This window comes from Triticum aestivum, chromosome 2B (assembly GCF_018294505.1).
Source record: "Triticum aestivum cultivar Chinese Spring chromosome 2B, IWGSC CS RefSeq v2.1, whole genome shotgun sequence".
Classification (NCBI taxonomy): domain Eukaryota; kingdom Viridiplantae; phylum Streptophyta; class Magnoliopsida; order Poales; family Poaceae; genus Triticum; species Triticum aestivum.
The window spans coordinates 458,156,330-458,176,764 of NC_057798.1; positions in this window are offsets into that span (position 1 = coordinate 458,156,330).

The following is a 20,435-nucleotide window of genomic DNA, read 5'->3' on the forward strand; positions in this document are numbered from 1 at the left end:
GGTTCTCTTCTCCTTTCCTATCAGTGATGTGCAAATCAAATTCTTGTAGCAAAAGAACCCACCTAATGAGTCTAGGTTTAGCATCTTTCTTTTCCATAAGATATTTTATAGCAGCATGATCGGTGTGAACAATTACTTTAGTATCAACAATGTAAGATCTGAATTTATCAGAAGCAAACACCACTGCTAAGAATTCTTTTTTAGTAGTAGCATAATTTCGTTGAGCACTGTCTAGGGTTTTACTAGCATAATGAATAACATTTAATTTCTTATCAACTCTTTGTCCTAGAACAACACTAACATCATAATCACTAGCATCACACATAATCTCAAAAGGCAAGTTCCAATCAGGTGGTTGAACAACATGTGCAGTAATTAAGGCTTTCTTTAGTGTTTCAAAGTCTTCCATACAATCATCATCAAACACAAAAGGGAATATCATTTTGCAAAATATTAGTAAGAGGCATAGAAATTTTAGAAAAGTCCTTGATAAACCTTCTATAGAAACCAACATGACCAAGGAAACTACGAATACCTTTAATATCTGTAGGACATGGCATTTTCTCAATTGCATCAACCTTGGCTTTGTCCACCTCAATAACTCTTTCAGAAATTTTGTGGCCCAAGACAATACCTATATTGACCATAAAGTGGCACTTCTCCCAATTCAAGACAAGATTTATTTGTTCACATCTCTGCAAAACTCGATCAAGATTGCTTAAACAATCATAAAAAGACTTCCCATAAACAGAAAAGTCATCCATGAGAACCTCAACAATCTTTTCCCAAAAATCAGAGAATATATCAGTCATACATCTTTGAAAGGTAGCAGGTGCATTACATAAACCAAAAGGCATGCGTCTATAAGCAAATGTTCCAAAAGGACAAGTAAAAGTGGTTTTTTGTTGATCAGATTGTAAAACAAGTATTTGTGAAAAGCCAGAGTATCCATCAAGGAAGCAAAAATGTGTGTGCTTAGATAGTCTTTCTAACATTTGATCGGTAAAAGGCAGAGGGTAATGAGATTTTCTAGTAGCTTTATTTAATTTTCTATAATCAATTACCATTCTATAGCCAGTGACAATTCTTTGTGGAATAAGCTCATTCTTATCATTAGGAACAACAACCATAGGGTAGATTATACCTGGTTCCAGAAGTTTCAATATTTCTGTTCTTACCACTTCTTTCATTTTCGGATTTAGCCGACGTTGGTGATCAACAACAGGTTTAGCATCAGGTTCCATATTAATCTTGTGCTAACATAGAGTGGGACTAATGCCCTTAAGATCATCAAGAGTATATCCAATAGCAGTCTTGTGCTTCCTTAGAACTTTCAATAATCTTTCTTCTTCATGTTCTGAAAGGTTAGCACTAATAATAATAGAATATATCTTCTTTTCATCAAGATAAGCATATTTCAGAGTGTCTGGTAATTGTTTTAGTTCAAACATAGGATCAACTTTAAGTGGAGGAGGACCTCCTAGAGTTTCAATAGGCAAATTGTGTTTAAGCAGAGGTTGTTGTTCGAAGAAGATTCTATCTATTTCATTTCTTTCACGCATATGAAAATTATTTTCATGGTCTAGCAAATATTGTTCCAAAGGATCAGTAGGAGGCATGACAATAGAAGCAAGACCAATAATTTCATCCTTAATAGGCAATTCTTTCTTATGAGGTTGTTTACTAAACTTGGAAAAATTAAACTCACGAGATTCATCACCAAAGCTAACACCGACAGTTTGTTTCTTACAATCTATTTTAGCATTAACGGTGTTCAAGAAAGGTCTACCAAATATAATGGGAAAAAATTCATGTTGTGGGGTGGTAAGAACAAGAAAATTAGTAGGGTATTTTATGTTCCCACTCAATACTTCAACATCTCTAAGAATCCCAATTGGTGATATAGTATCTCTATTAGCAAGTTTAATAGTAACATCTATGTCTTCTATTTCAGCAGGTGCTATTTCATATCTAATTTCTTCATATAAGGAGAAGGGAATATCACTCACACTAGCACCTACGTCACATAAACCATGATAAAAGTGATCTCCTATCTTAACTGAGACAACAGGCATGCCAATAACTAGTCTATGTTTATCTTTTCCTTCAGGTTTAGCAATTCTAGAGGCTTCATCACAGAAGTAAATAATATGCCCATCAATATTATCAACTAAGAGATGTTTAACCATAGCAACACTAGGTTCAACTTTGATTTGTTCGGAAGGTTTGAATGTTCTAACATAACTTTTGTTAACCACAGTTGAAGCTTTAACATGTTCCTTCATCCTAATAGGAAAAGGTGGTTTTCAATATAAGCAGTGGGAACAACTGGATCAACATTGTAGATGATAGTTTCTTCTTTAGCTTTTTACCGGTTCTTTAACTTCTTCTTTAATTGGTGGGTGATATTTAAATCACTTCTCCATAGGGAGATCAACATGAGTAGCAAAAGATTCACAAAAGGAGGCTACTATCTCAGAATCAAGTACATATTTAGTGCTAAACTTTTGAAAGGCATCGGTATTAATAAAAGATTTAACACAATCAAACTTAGGTTCAATACCTGACTATTTACCTTCGTCGAGTTCCTAATCTTCAGAGCTGTGTTTAATTCTTTCTAAAAGATCCCACAGGAATACAATAGTCTTCTTCATAAAAGAACCAGTACAAGAAGTATCGAGCATGGATTGATCATTACGAGAAAGCCGAGCATAAAAGTTCTGAATAATAATTTCTCTCGGGAGCTCATGATTAGGCATGATATAACATTGACTTAATCCTCCCCCAAGCTAGAGCAATACTTTCTCCTTCACGAGGCCAAAAATTATGTATATAATTCTGATCACGATGAACTAGATGCATAGGATAAAATTTCTGATGAAATTCGAATTTCAAACGGTTCCAGCTCCAAGATCCAATATCATTGCATAGCCTATACCATGTCAATGCTTTTCCCTTCAAAGATAAAGGTAAAACCTTCTTCTTAGCTTCATCTCCGGGCAAGCCTGCAAGCTTAAATATTCCACAAATTTCATCCACATATATCAAGTGCATATCAGGATGTTCGGTTTCATCTCCTGCATAAGCATTAGCTAGCAGTTGTTCTAACATACCCAAAGGAATTTCCGATTCAATATTTTCAGTAGGTGCAGTAGGTTTAGGGGTAAGTAATTGTGGTTTCGGTCGAGGTGAAGATACCCTGAACAAACCCCTCAAAGGATTGTTTTCCATAGTAGCAAGTGACAATAAATTTCAGCATGCAGTAATAATGTTTCCTTACCAAGAGCGCTTCACTCCCGGCAACGGCGCCAGAAAATAGCCTTGATGACCCACAAGTATACGGGGTCAATTGTAGCCTTTTCAATAAGTAAGAGTGTCAAACCCAACGAGGAGCAGAAGGAAATGACAAGTGGTTTTCAGCAAGGTAATGTGTGCAAGTGTTAAAATTGTAAGTAGCGGAGTAGTTTGATAGCAAGATAATTTGTAACGAGCAAGTAACAATACTAGTAGCAAAAGTGCAGCAAGGTAGCCCAGTCCTTTTGAGGCAAAGGACATGCCAAAATGGTTTCTTATGATAAGCAATGTGTTCTTGAGGGTACACGGGAATTTCATCTAGTCACTTTCATCATGTTGGCTTAATTCGTGTTCGGTACTTTGATAATTTGATATGTGGGTGGACCGGTGCTTAGATGTTGTTCTTACTGGAACAAACGTCCTACTTATGATTAACTCTCTCGCAAGCATCCACAACTACTAGAAAAGTATTAAGAATAAATTCTAACCATAGAATTAAACTTTTGGGTCCAATCGGTCCCTTACGGAATAGCGCATAAACTGGGGTTTAAGCTTCTGTCACTCTCGCAACCAACCATCTAATAACTACTCCACAATGCATTCCCTTAGGCCCAAATATGGTGAAGTGTCATGTAGTAGATGTTCACATGACACCACTAAGAGAATGGCAACATACATACCATCAAAATATCAAACACATATCAAGTTCACATGATTACTTGCAAGATGATTTCTCCCGTGACCTCAAGAACGAAAGTAACTACTCACAGATGATAAACATGCTCAAGATCAGAGGGGTATTGAATAGCATAATGGATCTGAACATATAATCTTCCACCAAATAAACCATATAGTAATCAACTACAAGATGTAATCAACACTACTAGTCACCCACGGGCACCAATCTATAGTTTTGGTATAAAGATTGAATGCAAGAGATGAACTAGGGTTTGAGAGGAGTTGGTGTTGTGAAGATGTTGATGAAGATAGCCCTCCCCAAGATGGGAGAGTTGTTGGTGATGATGATGATGATTTCCCCCTCCGGGAGGGAAAAGTGCTCCTGCCCAAGTTCCGCCTCGAGGCGGTGGCGCTTCGTCCCGAATGTCCTCCTCTTATTTTTTTTCTAGGTCAAAATGACTTATATACCAGAAGATGGGCACCGGAGGTGGGCCAAGGAGGGCAGCACCCACCAGGGCGCGCCTGGGCCTCCTGGCGCGCCCAGGTGGGTTGTGCCCACCTGGTGGCCCTCCTCTGGTACTTATTTGCTCCGATATTCCTTAAGTATTCCATAAAAAATCCTTGAGGAGTTTTAGCTCATTTGGAGTTTTGCAGAATAGGTAGCTTGACGTAGTTTTTTCAGGTCCAGATTTCCAGTTGCCATAATTCTCCCCCTTGGTGCATACGTAGCATATTATGAGAGAAAAGGCATTATAATTACTCCAAAAAGCATTACTATACAATAAAACAACATAAATAACAGTAGGAAAACATGATGCAAAATGGACGTATCAGCGCCTCAGGAACGGCGCCAGCCCGGTGTCGCCCGTGAAGTCGTTGAGACTGCGCTCTCCTTAGGACATGCTCTTTTGCTTCGTCCCTGTAGTATGTCATGATGAACCCCCTGGGGGCATGTAAAAACTATAATACTTTGCCTAGTAGTTGTTACTCTCCAATCAGTGCTACGCTTGCGTCTCCCACTATGGCACGGTCCTCCCTTTCACTCTCGCAGTAGCTTAGTGCTCTGCGTCGGCAGGACCTAGTCCCTAGGAAGGCTTCAGCTGTCGTTGGTATGCCTGGTCATGATGTCGTGGTCAAGTCCAGGAGGTGAGAGGCCCGAGGTCCGGTGAGAGCCCCTGAGGCGCGATGCTCAGGAGGCCCCCTTTGACGCGCAAGCAGCTCCCGAAGGAGTGAAAGGGAAGCATCCTTGCCCCAGCGAGGTCGTGAGGGTCGTGATATTTATCACGAGATTGACGCTCTGCAGATGTTTAGAGACTTATCTTGCGATCCGTGTCTAACTTCACGCTATAGAGGGAGCCTTCGCGTGATGCCTAGCCGCGCTTCCATAGTCGTAGTACTCCATAAGCGAGACTCGCATCGACCCCTTCCCCTCCCCTCATTTGGGTGCTCTACGTCCTCGGGTCCCAGCTCCCGAGCAAGGCTCAACCGCCGCTGGTATGCCAGGTCGCAATGCCGTGGACAAGGCCAGGAGGTGAGAGCTCGAGGGCCAGTTGGGCCCCCTGAGCCGCGATGCTCAGAGGCTCCCCCTTTAACGCACAAGCAAATTGGGCAGAGGAAAGGGACGACTGGCCTCTCATAGGCGCCTCGGAGAGATCGTGACTCGCTGCACCGGGTCCTGAGGTTCCTGTAGGTTAGCTGTAGGACGGAAGCATGGCATACAACGGTGCTCGCCGACCTGCAGGCGATCCTTCCGTGAGAAGGTGAGGGCACTGAGGACTTGGTGAGGTGACATGTGCGGAGCTGGCCACGAGCTAGAGCTCGGTCTCTCAAGTTTTTCAGCGTTGTAGGGACGAACCCATGCACAAGCGCCGTGCCCACTGCCCCCATTGCGGGACGAACTCAAGGCGGGTTAGGAGCGTGCGGGGGCTGCGCGGGGCGGCCTCGCAAATAACAGGGCCATGGATATGATGCCGGTAACAGCATAAAGTATCTTATGAAAGGGCAAAATAAGTTTTGATAGATGCGCAAAAAGATACACGCTGCGGGGCGGACCCATACAACTTAAGGATAATGCAGCCCGAGGGGTGCCCTCAACTGAACGGACTGAAAAGTCACCTGGCACCGTTGGGGTAGAAGTGTTGAAGTAGCTGGAGATGCACTTTGCAAAAGTTGCTCCTCATGAGCCAGCAGGCTCCTGAGCCGCGGGTGAGGGAGTCCTGGATTAGGGGGTACTTAGACAGCCGGACTATGTACTTGTGCCGGACTGTTGGACTATGAAGATACAAGATTGAAGATTTCGTCCCGTGTCTGGGTGGGACTCTCCTTTGCATGGAAGGCAAGCTTGGCAATTCGGATATGTAGATTTCCTTCTCTGTAACCGACTCTGTGTAACCCTAGCCCCCTCCGATGTCTATATAAACCGGAGGGTTTAGTCCGTAGGACAAGAATAATCATAATCATAGGATAGCTTCTAGGGTTTAGCCTCTACGATCTCGTGGTAGATCAACTCTTGTAATACTCATATCATCAAGATTAATCAAGCAGGAAGTAGGGTATTACCTCCATAGAGAGGGCCCAAACCTGGGTAAACATCGTGTCCCCCGCCTCCTATTACCATTAGCCTTAGATGCACAGTTCGTAACCCCCTACCCGAGATCCGCCGGTTTTGACACCGACATTGGTGCTTTCATTGAGAGTTCCACTATGTCATCACGATAAGGCTTGATGGCTCCTTCAAACATCCTCAACGATGCAATCCAAGGTGAGGTTTTCCTCCCCGGACAGATCTTCGTATTCGACGGCTTCACACTGCGGGCCAACTCGCTTGGCCATCTGGAGCAGATCGATAGCTACGCCCCTGGCCATCAGGTCAGGTTTGGAAGCCTGAACTACACCACCGACATCCGCGGAGACTTGATCTTCGACGAATTCGAGCCCATGACATGTGCGCCGAACAGTCACGATGAGCATGACTTAGATCTGCCATCGGACGGTGTTCGGGAGATCACACCTGCAGCTGCCCCGACTCTAAATCTGGAGTAGACCGCGCCGTCCGAGGACGGGTGGATGGACCCTGCCACGGAGGCCGCACACTCAACGGCGATAGAGCCGAACATGGATCTCACTTCCAACGAGGTCGGTGTCAACGGACCTCCGGACTCGTCTCCGGTCATAGGTTCCGAACCGCGTACATCCGTGCCCATCGAACCGGATTGGGAACCGATCATGGAGTTTACCTCCGCGGATATCTTTCAGCACTCGCCCTTGGGTGACGTGCTAAATTCCTTGAATCTCTCTCCCTGTCAGGAGACTCCTGGCCGAACTATGTTCGGCTTGAGTGGGAAGCGGACGACGAAGAAATTCGTTCCCCACCCACCACCCACTTAATAGCCACTATTGACAACTTAACCGACATGCTTGATTTCGACTCCGAAGACATCGACAGTATGGACGACGATGCTGGAGAAGAACAGGAACCACTGCCCACAGGGCGCTGGACAGCCACCTCATCATAACACCCCTTAAGACCTTATTCTGCACACCGAATCGCTTATTCTGCTAACACCGACGCCGCATCCCATGACAGACGGACTGAGCTGCATGCCTACCCCACCTGTTCCACTAGTCAAACCCCGCTCCACCCCCATCTTCTTCCATGGCCACGACCCCCACAACCCCACGAATCCACGATCCACCGCCCAGCCTCCATCCAGCGCCGCGCCCCGCCAGCCTCCTCTTGCGCCGCCCTGATGGGATGGGCCGGAGACCCCGCGACCCCCCGCCCTCCTCCTCCTTCCTCCAAGGAGCCACGCCCCACTACTTCCCCACTGGCGTCACCTTCATCTCACCGGCCGCACGGCGTCCTCCCCGACGCCGTCCCGCATCCATCGCGCCGCCCGGCCACCACCTACTAGAGCGCCGCCCACAACCACCTCTGCCCCACCGACGCTGATTCCCGGCCCGACGCCGCTCGCCGCCCACAGCTTTCGGACACCGCGTCCTAGATCCGCCAGCGCCGGGTGTGGACTCCCGCTGATGGATCCGAGCTACCACGCCCTTGCCGCTCGAGCGCTGCCCTACCCCCATCCGCCACATCTCCAGCCTTCCCCCACCTTCTCCCCATCTCCAAATCGAGCATCACCTCCACCTCCGGCATCCCCTCCTCCTTCCGCCACCACCGCCACATCGCCGGGGCCCCTCTCCCGCACCAAGCTGGCGCAAGTGCCTCCATGGCGCGCCGCCCCCGATCCACACTGCTGGATCCGGTGACCCCGGCCACGGACCCATGGATCCCATGCCAGCCGGCCGACCTTCTACTCTGGATTCCGGCCAGTCCGCGGTCCTCTCCGACGACCTCCACTCTGCAATCCACCTCGAAAGGAGCGTGAGCCTGTGGCCCACGCTCGACCAGCGTTCCCCCGTCGACGACCCTGTGGCACCTTGGCCACCAAGTGTTTACCTGTGCTCGCCATGGATGCCCCTCGGCCCCTGGTGCATCCCTTCCCTCATCTCTCAGGTCATGTCCTGCATTTCGATTCGGTGTGCGCCGCTGTCCTCCGGCGGGCGCGCGTGCAGTGCACTTAGCGGTGATGCTCCTGTTCTTGTTCACTCTTTTCACTTCTTAAAGAAAATATTGAGTGCACTGCAAACGTAAATTGATGTTCTTCCAGTTCAATTTACAGTTTTTTGCAGGAGAGGGGAGAAACATAAAAAAACAGAAACAAATTGCACCCTAGTGACCAGTGCAGATGTGCTCCTGATGCACTTTGGCTGGTCACGGCGGAGTGCCCTTTGCCCAATGGCCGTTGCCTGACATGAAGTTCGCCGCTTCCACCATGGTCCTCTCATCATGTGCAGTACAGAGCACATGTGAAAACATGCAGTTTACTCAGTCATCTCGATCAGTCCTATTTCAGTCAGGAGTTAACTTGTTTGAGATAAGTTTTAATGTAGTTCATTTGTCTTGTCTCTGCAAATTTGATCTCATGTGTGGTATGCCAGGCATGAGGAGGGCGACAAGGTGCAAAGATGATATGCAGCGGCACACCATGCAGCACGGTGCACGTGGACATTCAGTTAATTGCAGCAAAGTTCGGTGGTGCGGGCGGCATTTTCTTTCTTTCTTTTATTTGTATAGAAAAAAGTTTCATCTCGCCAGGCACAAGTAGTCTATTTTATTTCGAATATGAAGTTTCAGTGGCATGGTCTACTTTGCAAGTGCAGTACGCCGCTGGGGTGTGATCTAGTGCAGCTCGACTAGTCCTCAATTGTGTTTCGGCTGGTGACAGTGTTGATTTTGTATGTATGTGTGGCTGTATAAAAATAATGAATGGATACATATGTTTTGAAGCTCACTTTGTTCTCTCACATGGTTCACTATAAAGCTCTTTTGTGGTTCACTATATCAATGCAACACCTGCAGTGCGTTTGGTCTTTCGGACGTGGTTCATTTTTGAGAGTGATGCTGTTCACTTGGGCCTGACATGAAAGTGCGCAAAATTTAGCGAAACAACAAGATAGTAATGCCGTTCACTTTGATATATGTCGTGGTTCACTTGCCCTCGTCTCTGCGGTCCACTCTTGTTCATAAAAAAATGTTGAAAAAAACTCACAAAAACTCGTGTGAGAAAGTTTTCTCCCGACAAAAAAATCATGAAGTTTGCTTGACCGTCTAATGCAGTGCGGTTTTCTGTCTGAAGCAGTGCGATCAGCCGTGTGATGTTCATCCCGTAAGTGCAAAAATATTGTTATGGAAGCGAAAAAAAGTAATGCGGTTCACTTTTTGGTAGTGTTGCGGTTCATTTACACCTGATGTGAAGTGCACTCTACTTTCTCGTTTCTGAAAAATTTACGTTCGACAAAAGAAATTATGAAGTTCTCTTGCCTGTCTGATGCAGTGCGGTTTTTCGTCCGATGTAGTGCGGTTTTCTGTCGGATGACGTACACTCGCTGATTTGGGTGTCGCAAAAAAAAACAGTGTCCGCACTTCCGTAATTTTAAAATTGCTCTTAAACCGTAAGGAATTAGAGGGAGCGTTCTACATGAAAAAGTTGTGTCTCGATGATATCTTTTCAACAGCGTACAATTTGAATCATTTCGACCAGCGGTTTGCAAAAATTTCTCAAAAAACGGCCGCTGCCTCTCGTAGTCAGCCGTACGATTTTCAAAATTAACTAAAAACCGTAAGGAATCTCAAAACCATTTCTACATATGAAAGTTGCGCCTTGTCCATAGCTTTCCAACAACGTATTACACGCCTCGTTTCGACAAACGGTTCAAAAACTAGAGCAAAAACAGTATCGAAAATTGCAAAAATTTCAAAAAAGCGTAATTCCGCGATTTAGTAAATTTGAAACTGCTCTTAAACCGTAATGAATTAGAAAACATAATAGATATGAAAAAGATGCGCCTTGACGATATCTTTACAACAGTGTATCATTTTCTTTATTCCAATGAGTGGTTTAGAAAAAATCATGAAAATACGTTCGCTGCCACTCGTCATCTGCCGCGCCGTTTTTGAAACTGCTCTTAAACCGCGAGGAATCTCAAAAAGTGTTCAACATAGAGAAGTTGCGCCTAATCCATAGCTTTTCAACGGTATATTATACGCCTCGTTCCGATAAATGATTAAAAAATTAGAGCAAAAACAGTACCGAAAAAATAACGCGTGCAATTTTTTCCGACAAGAAGTTCACTAGTACTAGTCTCTATTGCAGTGCTCGTCGTCAAAATGATGCAGTGCGCTTCTGTTGAGCGTGTAGTGCCGAAATGGTGTGCAGAATAGTTATTCTACTAATATTAGCAGAATAGACCGTCTGTAGACACCAAAATAAAGCAGTGGCGATGAGGCAACGGAGGATAATCCCCTTGAGAAGCAATCTAAGCGCCGGCGTCAGTGGCATCGCTCTAAGCCCCGTCATAGCAGAAATAGCGATACCGGCACAAGAGACAATAACACTCCGGATGATGCCGAAGACGAAAACAATCCCGCCCAGCCAAGCTTCGAACAAGCCGGACGGGAGGATGGGCAAGCTAGCCCTGATGAACAGGCAATGGATGGAGATTCGGAGGATGACAATTACATGCCCCTCTCTGAAGACGAGGTGAGCCTCGGCGACAAAGAATTTATCATGCCTGAGGATCCCGTCGAACAGGAGCACTTCAAGCACCGGCTTATAGCCAAGCCTGAAGAAAAAGCAGCAGCAGCTTCAAGCTAATCAAGATCTACTAACTGATAGATGGACCGAGGTCCTGTCAGCCGAGGAATACAGACTCGAGCGCCCAGCCAAAAGTTACCCAAAGCGCGGGTTGCTACCTCAATTCGAGGAGGATGCGCTAGAGCCTACACTACCAGCGCAGGATGCGGCTGACCGTCCACCCCGTGGCCGAGACAAAGCGGCGTATCAGCCCGAACACCATCCCGCACCCCGTCACCAAACAAACAAAAACACGAAGGCACGGGGCTACACACATGACCTGCGAGTCGAATTCGAAAACAAAGCAGGACAGTCAAGATCGATCTACGGATCACGGGGGCGCGCCCCAACGCGTGACGATGACCGCCACGTCGGATATACTAAATACAAATCCGGCCGGGCTGAATACAACAGACCAGACTCAGTTGAACTGTGTCGTGATGTAGCCCGCCATAGAGACGCCGCACACCCCCTATGCTTCACTGACGAAGTAATGGAGCATGAATTCCCATAAGGGTTTAAGCCCGTGAATATCGAGCCCTACGATGGGACTACAGACCCCGCGGTATGGATAGAAGATTTCCTTCTCCACATTCACATGGCCTGCGGGGATGATCTACATGCCATCAAGTACCTCCCACTAAAACTCAAGGGACCGGCTCGGCATTGGCTGAATAGTTTGCCGGCAAACTCCATTGGAAGTTGGGAGAACCTGGAAGACGCATTCCTGGATAACTTCCAGGGCACTTATGTGTGACCACCGGATGCTGATGATTTAAGTCACATAACCCAACAGCCCGGAGAGTCCGCCAGGAAATTCTAGACTCGGTTCCTAACTAAAAAGAACCAAATTGTCGACTGTCCGGATGCCGAAGCCCTAGCAGCCTTTAAGCATAACATCCATGACGAGTGGCTTGCCCGACACCTCGGCCAAGAGAAGCCAAAGTCCATGGCAGCCCTCACGACACTCATGACCCGCTTTTGTGCGGGCGAGGATAGCTGGCTGGCTCGCAGCAACAGCACATCAAGAAAGCCTGGGACTTCTGAACCAGGAGATAACAACGGCAAGCCCCGATGCAGCAAACACAAGCATCGAAACAATGGCGACAAAGCCAAAGACATGACCGTCAATGCCGGATTCAGCGGCTCTAATACCGGTCAAAGGAAGAAACAATTCAAAAGAAACAGTCCGGGCATGTCCAGTCTGGACCGTATACTCGACCGTTCATGCCAAATTCACGGCACCCCAAGAACACCAGCCAATCATACCAACAGAGAATGCTGGGTCTTTAAACAAGCCGGCAGGTCAGGTGCCGAAAACAAGGAGAAGGGGTCGCAAAGCAATGACGACGACGAGGAGCCCCGGCCACCGAACACAGGAGGACAAAAGAAATTTCCCCCGCAAATCAAAACGGTGAACATGATAAACGCCACCCATATTCCCAAGCGGGACCGGATGTGCACTCTTAGGGATGGCAACGCAATGGAGCCAGTAGCCCCAAAATATAACCTATGGTCATCCGGCCCAATCACCTTTGACCGTACGGATTGCCCGGCCAATACCAGTCAAGGCAATTCGGCCATACTAGTCCTGGACCCAATAATTGACGGATTCCACCTCACATGAGTCCTTATGGAGGGAGGCAGCAGCCTGAACCTGCTATATCAGGACACAGTGCATAAGATGGGTATCAATCCTTCAATGATCAAACCCACTAAAACCACCTTTAAGGGAGTTATACCAGGTGTGGAGGTCTGTTGTACAGGCTCCATCACTCTGGAGGTAGTCTTTGGACCACCAAACAATTACCGTACCAAAGAGTTAATCTTCGACATCGCCCCCTTTCGCAGCAACTATCATGCACTGCTCGGATGAACCGCGTTTGCTCGATTCAACGCGATGCCACATTACGCATACCTTAAGCTCAAGATGCCCGGCCCGCGCGGCGTCATAACAGTTAATGGCAAGGCCAAACGCTCCCTCCGCACCGAAGAGTATACCGCCGCCTTAGCAGTAGAAGTGCAGACTGGCATTTTTCAATCTAACCTTGATTCAACAGCCAGACTCCCGGACACAGTCAAAAGAGTCTGAACTACTATGCGGCAGGATAACCCAGTTAATCACTCCGGCGGTAGGCGGAGACAATGCCATGCTAGAGCACACATACGGTTTAACCGCTCCGTGGCACACAAACATATTTTTGCACTTTCTTTGCAGGTCCACTTTTGTGTAGGCCATCACTGGCGACCAGACCTACGAGGGGACGAACATACCAAGGAAGGAAATAGCTCAATTGCGTACATGAATCATTAGATATTCCCCTCGATGACCATCCGATTATTACCCGGATCCACACATGGCTTCCCTCCCCCGGTCACAGCAGGTTCTGAAGTCATATTTCTTTTTATGACACTACTTGTACTCGTACGCATCGACGTATTATTCAATTACAATATGTGGCTTTATATGACGCTTACTTGCTGCTCTTTCTTATTGATATCCTTTTTCAAATGGCATCCGTACACTACGATATGCCTTAATATGCCAGGGGCCTCGTTGTACCCATAATACGGCAATAAAGTCCGAACACCCTCACGGTCGTTCGGCTCCCCAAACTTATAGCATTATATGCATGAGCTTCGAATCATGTATTGGGTCAATAGTTGGGTTGCCCGGCTCCTGTGCTTGCTACCCTACGTTCCGCTATATCGGCTAGGGTAGTAAAGGGAGAACTACTGCGATTGTGTCCCAGTTCTTTCGGACGAGCACCTCAGTAGAGAAAGCTGAAAACTGATTGTCATGATACGGCGAGAGCTGGTCAACTGTTCAAGAGGTTGCAAAATCTTTAAGGATTTCTTCTGCATTATGCGATAACTAATGCAGCGTGCAACAGATCGGCTTTTCTTTCGATCAGGTGCTTATAGAGCCCCTACCGCGGTCTTCCGAGCACCAGGGACTGCGCCTACCTTTCTTTTGTCAAACTCCTATGTCTAAGTGAAAGTGATAAAGCCTTATAGTCTGATTGCCTAGTTCGCTGTGCTGAACACCTCCTTCAAGGACCCAAAACTAGGGTAAAGAGTGGTCAGGTTTATCCCGAATACCCCCGTACTTCCTACATGGGGGCAGAAGCCGACGACTGGCCAACTCTCAGGATTATTATATAAAACGGCTGCACAGGAGGAAAAACTTTCAAATAACAGGCAATAAATAATAGAAATGACCTTGTTTCACATTACAAAGCACAACATGACTGTATTCATGGGAATATAATGTCCTTGACGCATTGCTCCGCCACAAGGCGGGATCCCTTCACGACACTATCATAATATAACTCGGGCTTGCGGTGCTCCTTCCCCTCCGGCGGTACTTCGGTCATCAGCTTTTCAGCATCCATCTTCGCCCAGTGCACCTTCGCGCGGGCGAAGGCCATTCGTGCACCCTCCATACAGACCGACCGCTTGATGACTTCAAGTCGAGGGCAGGCACTCACAAGCCGCTTTACGAGCCCGAAGTAACTACTGGGAATCGGCTCGGTAGGCCATAGCCGGATAATTAAATCCTTCATGGCTAGTTCGGCCGCCTTATGCAGTTCGATTAGCTGCTTCAGCTGATCGGCAAAGGGCACTGGATACACTGACGCCAGATTCTGCGACCAGAAGAGCTTCTCCGCAGTGCTCCTTTCTTCAGCTCGATAGAATTGGGCGGCATCAGAAATGTTGCGTGGTAGCTCTGCAAATACCCCTGGAGAAATCCGAATTCAAATTAACAAACGAGATTTTCTTCCTTCAAATACCTGCTTTGCATAGAAAAAGCCTTACCCGCCGTGATCTTCCTCGCCTCCTAGATTTCCTGCAGGGCACCTTAGGCTTCCCCCCGGGCATCACATGTGGCTTGACGTGCTTGGGAGAGTTCGGATTCTTTCTCCATTACACTCTGCTCCAAGGTCTCGCATTTCTTCATGGCCTCTTGGAGCTCTTGCTTAGCTTCAATAACCCTGGCCTCGTGCTTTTCGCAAAGAGCCTGCTCTGCAGCCGCCTTCTTCTCGGCTTCGGACACAACCTTCTTAAGAGCCTCAATTTCGGCCGTCGCCCCTAGATCACATAATAAAAGTATTTTTCATCATACTAACTCATTCATTCGCGCTGAATACAAACAAGGTTTTTGCATACCTTGGTTATCCTCCAACTGCTTCTTCACTCGGCCGAGTTCTTCTTCGGCCCGCTCTAGACTCTGCACCAGTCCAGAGACTTCCGCAGGATGAGAGGCGGCAGTCGCTACAGACGTCTGCTTATAAAAAAGAGGGAGAGATGCCATAAAGTGAGTATCCTGCGGACATATATTTGATCCTCTGTCTGATTCTTTCTTTCACCGAGCAGTGTATTAGGGGCTACTACCTATACTATGACACTCTTCGAAACCTCACAAAACATACCTCAAAGCCCGTTATAAGGCTGAAGCAGGCTTCATTCAGTCCACTCTCAGTGGACTGAATCCTCTCAATCACCGCACCCATAATGGCACGGTGTTCTTCAATGATGGAGGCGCTCTTCAGTGCCGCCGATAAAGTATCTGACACCTCTGGTTGGACAGAGGTTGCCGGTGGAACAGGCGCACCCCCTCCAGCTGAGGGAGGCTGCCTGCCTGATTCTGGAGCCGTATCGGTCTCCGGAATTGTGTCGGCTGGGGGCCGAATTCGAGATAGCCCCCGCCGTCGACGTCCATGGGAGCCTTTTCCCCCGTGTGTCCGGCCCCTGAAGTTTGACCTCCTGGCGCCACCTTGATGATCTTCTCCCCCCTCCTTGGCCTGGGTCCCTTTGGGACGATACCTCGGTGTCATTCACGTGTTTTGGGGAAGGGGCCTTCGGGGGTGTCCCGCTGTCCATAGCATCCGAGCCCAGTAAATCCTCCAATGAGGATTGTTCGGTGCGGGACCTCACCGGACTGCAAAAAAGTATGGCTCGGTCATTAAAACATCATGCCATAGTGAGTCTGGATGCGCAAACGTGTTCGGATTTTATATGCTCACGAGTTCACCAGGGGCTGGGCCCTGGGATCCCACTCCGGGCTGCTGTCGGTAGCGGCGGTGGACTCCTCCGGAAGGGGAGTTTTTCCCTTCTTAGGTGACTCGACCTCCAAGGATGTGGAGGCCGTCCTTTTCTTTCTCCCCCTCGCAGGGGATTGGTTTTCCTCCTCTTCCCCGTCCTCTCTGTAAGAAGATTGGGCATCGGAGTCTTCGGGTATTGTGTCCGAAGTGCCGCAGCGACGAAGGCCGCTCCTAGTCTCTTTGGCCTCCTTCTCGGTCTTCTTCTTCGGCACCTTGTAAGGCACCGGGACCAGCATCTTCGTCAGAAGTGGGCCAGCCGGTTCTTCTGGCAGTGGGGCAGGACAGTAGATCCACCCAGCCTTCTTCGTCCAGCCCTAGGAGAGTTGTGGAAAAACACATTAAGCATTTTCCTTGGATTATGCAAATAAAACGTATGACTTTTCAACATACAATGACTTACCGAACTTGCAGGACGGGACAGTTGATACCCGTGGTCCTCGGCTGAGTCCGGCCACGATTTGCCGGACTTAAAGAGCACCTTCTAGATGTCTTTATGCGATGAGCCAAAGAACTCTAGCAGGGTATGGTGCTTGGCCAGGTCGAATTCCCATAAATTGTAGGCCCTGTGTTGACAAGGAAGAATCCAGCGAACTAACACAACCTGGACTATATTGATGAGTTTGATATTCTTATCTTCCATATCCTTGACACGCGTATGGAGCACCGATAACTCGTCGGGTGAAGACCAGTTCAGGCCCTTCTCGGGCCAGGACGTAAGCCGCAGGGGAGCTCCGGATCGGAATTCGGGAGCTGCAGCCCATTTCGTGCGGTGCAGCTCAGTGACGTAGAACCACTGCTGTTGCCACCCTTTGACAGAATCATTGAAAGTACCTGATGGCCATGTGACATTGAGCATCATGCTCACCATGGCACCTCCACACTCGGCGTGCTCGCCGCTCACTACCTTGGGCTTCACATTAAAATTCTTCAGCCATAAGCCGAAGTGTGGCGAGATGCGGAGAAAGGCCTCGCACACGACGATGAATGTCGAGATGTTGAGGAAGGAATTTGGGGATAGATCATGAAAATCGATCCCGTAGTAATACATGATGCCGCGAATGAATGGGTGGAGGGGAAACCCTAGCCCATGGACAAAGTGAGGGAGGAATATGTTGGGGAATGTAGCAGAAATTCAAAATTTTCTACGCATCACCAAGATCAATCTATGGAGAGACTAGCAACGAGAGAGTGGGGAGTGCATCTTCATACCCTTGAATATCGCGGTGCGTAAGCGTTACAAGAACGTGGTCGGTGGAGTCGTTCACGAAGCGATTCAGATCGCAGCCGAATCCGATCTAAGCACCGAAGAATAGTGCCTTCGCGTTCAATACACGTGCAGCCCGGTGACGTCTCCCGTGCCTTGATCCAGCAAGGAGAGAGGGATAGGTTGGGGAAGACTCCGTCCAGCAGCAGCACAAAGGCGTGGTGGTGATGGAGGAGCATGGCACTCCAGCAGGGCTTCGCCAAGCACTGCGAGAGATGAGGAGGGAGAGGGGTAGGGCTGCGCCAGGAGAGAGGAAAACTCATGTTCTTGGCAGCCCCAAAAACCGCACTATATATAGGGGAAGGGGAGAGGGGGTCAGCCCCCTCCAGATCCCATCTAGAGGGGAGGGGCGGCGGCCAGGAGGGGGAGACTTGCCCCCCAAGCAAGGTGGAGGCGCCCCCTCCCCTAGGGTTTTCAACCCTAGGCGCCTTGGGCCCTTGGGTAGGGGCGCACCAGCCTACTAGGGGCTGGTTCCCCCACTTATTCAGCTCATCAAGCCCCCCGGGGCAGGTGGCCCCACCCGGTGGACCTCCGGACACCTTTTGGTGGTCCCGGTACAATACCAATAACCCCCGAAACTATTCCGGTGACTAAAACTGGACTTCCCATATATAAATCTTTACCTCCGGACCATTCGGGAACTCCTCTGACGTCCGGGATCTCATCCGGGACTCCGAACAACATTCGGTAACCACATACAAACTTCCTTTATAACCCTAGCGTCATCAAACCTTAAGTGTGTAGACCCTACGGGTTCGGGAACCATGCAGACTTGACCGAGACACCTCTCCGGCCAATAACCAATAGCGGGATCTGGATACCCATATTGGCCCCCACATGTTCCACGATGATCTCATCGGATGAACCACGATGTCGAGGATTCAGTCAATCCCGTATACAATTCCCTTTGTCTATCGGTATGTTACTTGCCCGAGATTCGATCATCGGTATCCCAATACCTCGTTCAATCTCGTTACCGACAAGTCACTTTACTCGTTCCGTAATGCATGATCTCGTGACTAACTACTTAGTCACATTGAGCTCATTATGATGATGCAATACCGAGTGGGCCCAGAGATACCTCTCCGTCATACGGAGTGACAAATCCCAGTCTCGATTCGTGCCAACCCAACAGACACTTTCGGAGATACCTGCAGTGCACCTTTATAGCCACCCAGTTACGTTGTGACGTTTGGTACACCCAAAGCATTCCTACGGTATCCGGGAGTTGCACAATCTCATGGTCTAAGGAAATGATACTTGACATTAGAAAAGCTTTAGCAAACAAACTACACGATCTTGTGCTATGCTTAGGATTGGGTCTTGTCCATCACATCATTCTCCTCATGACGTGATCCCGTTATCAATGACATCCAATGTCCATGGTCAGGAAACCATAACCATCTATTGATCAATGAGCTAGTCAACTAGAGGCTCACTAGGGACATGTTGTGGTCTATGTATTCACACATGTATTACAGTTTCCAGTTAATACAATTATAGCATGAACAATAGACAATTATCATGAACAAGGAAATACAATAATAACCATTTTATTATTTCCTCTAGGGCATATTTCCAACAGTCTCCCACTTGCACTAGAGTCAATAATCTAGTTCACATCACTATGTGATTGTAATGAATCAATACCCATGGGGTTTGATCATATCTCGCTTGTGAGAGAGGTTATTAGTCAATGGGTCTGAATCTTTCAGATCCGTGTGTGCTTTACAAATCTCTATGTCATCTCCTAGATGCAGCTACCACACTCTATTTGGAGCTATTCCAAATAACTGTTCTACTATACAAATCCGGTTTACTACTCAGAATAATCCGGATTAGTGTCAAAGTTTGCATCGACGTAACCCTTTAGGACGAACTCTTTTACCACCTCCATTATCGAGAAAATTCCTCACTCCACTAGTTACTAAGGATAACCTTGACTGCTGTGCTGTGGTCCATTCCTGGATCACACTTGTACCCCTTGACTGACTCATGGCAAGGCACACTTTAGGTGCGGTACACAGCATAGCATACTGTGGAGCCTACGTCGAAAGCATAGGGGACGACCTTCGTCCTTTCTCTCTCTTCTGCCGTGGTTAGGTCTTTAGTCTTACTCAATACTCACACCTTATAACACAACCAAGAACTCCTTCTTTGCTGATCTATTTTGAACTCCTTCAAAATCTTGTCATGGTGCATACTCATTTGAAAGTACTGTCAAGCAATTTTGATCTATCCTTATAGATCTTGATGCTCAATGTTCAAGTAGCTTAATCCAGGTTTTCCATTGAAAAACACTTTTCAAATAACCCTATATGCTTTCCAAAAATTCTACATCATTTCCGATCAACAATATGTCAACAACATATACTCATCAGAAATGCCATAGTGCTCCCACTCACTTCTTTGGAAATACAAGTTTCTCATAAACTTCGTATAAACCCAAAATCTTTGATCATCTCATCAAAGCGTATATTCCAACTCCGAGATGCTTACTCCAGTCCTTAGAAGGATTGCTGGAGCTTTGCATACTTGTTAGCATCTTTTAGGATTGACAAAACCTTTTGGTTGTATCACATACAACCTTTCCTCAAGAAAATCATTGAGGAAACAATGTTTTGACATCCTATCTGCAAGATTTCATAAACAATGCAGGAACTGCTAATATAATTTCAACAGACTCTTAGCATCGCTACAAGTGAGAAAGTTTCATCGTAGTCAACTCCTTGAACTTGTCGAAAAACATCTTAGCGACAAGTCAAGCTTTCTTAATGGTGACACTTACCATCATTGTCCGTCTTCCCTTTTAAAATCCATCTGTACCCAACAGCCTTATGACCATCAAGTAGTTCTTCCAAAGTCTACACTTTGTTTTATACATGGATCCTCTCTCGG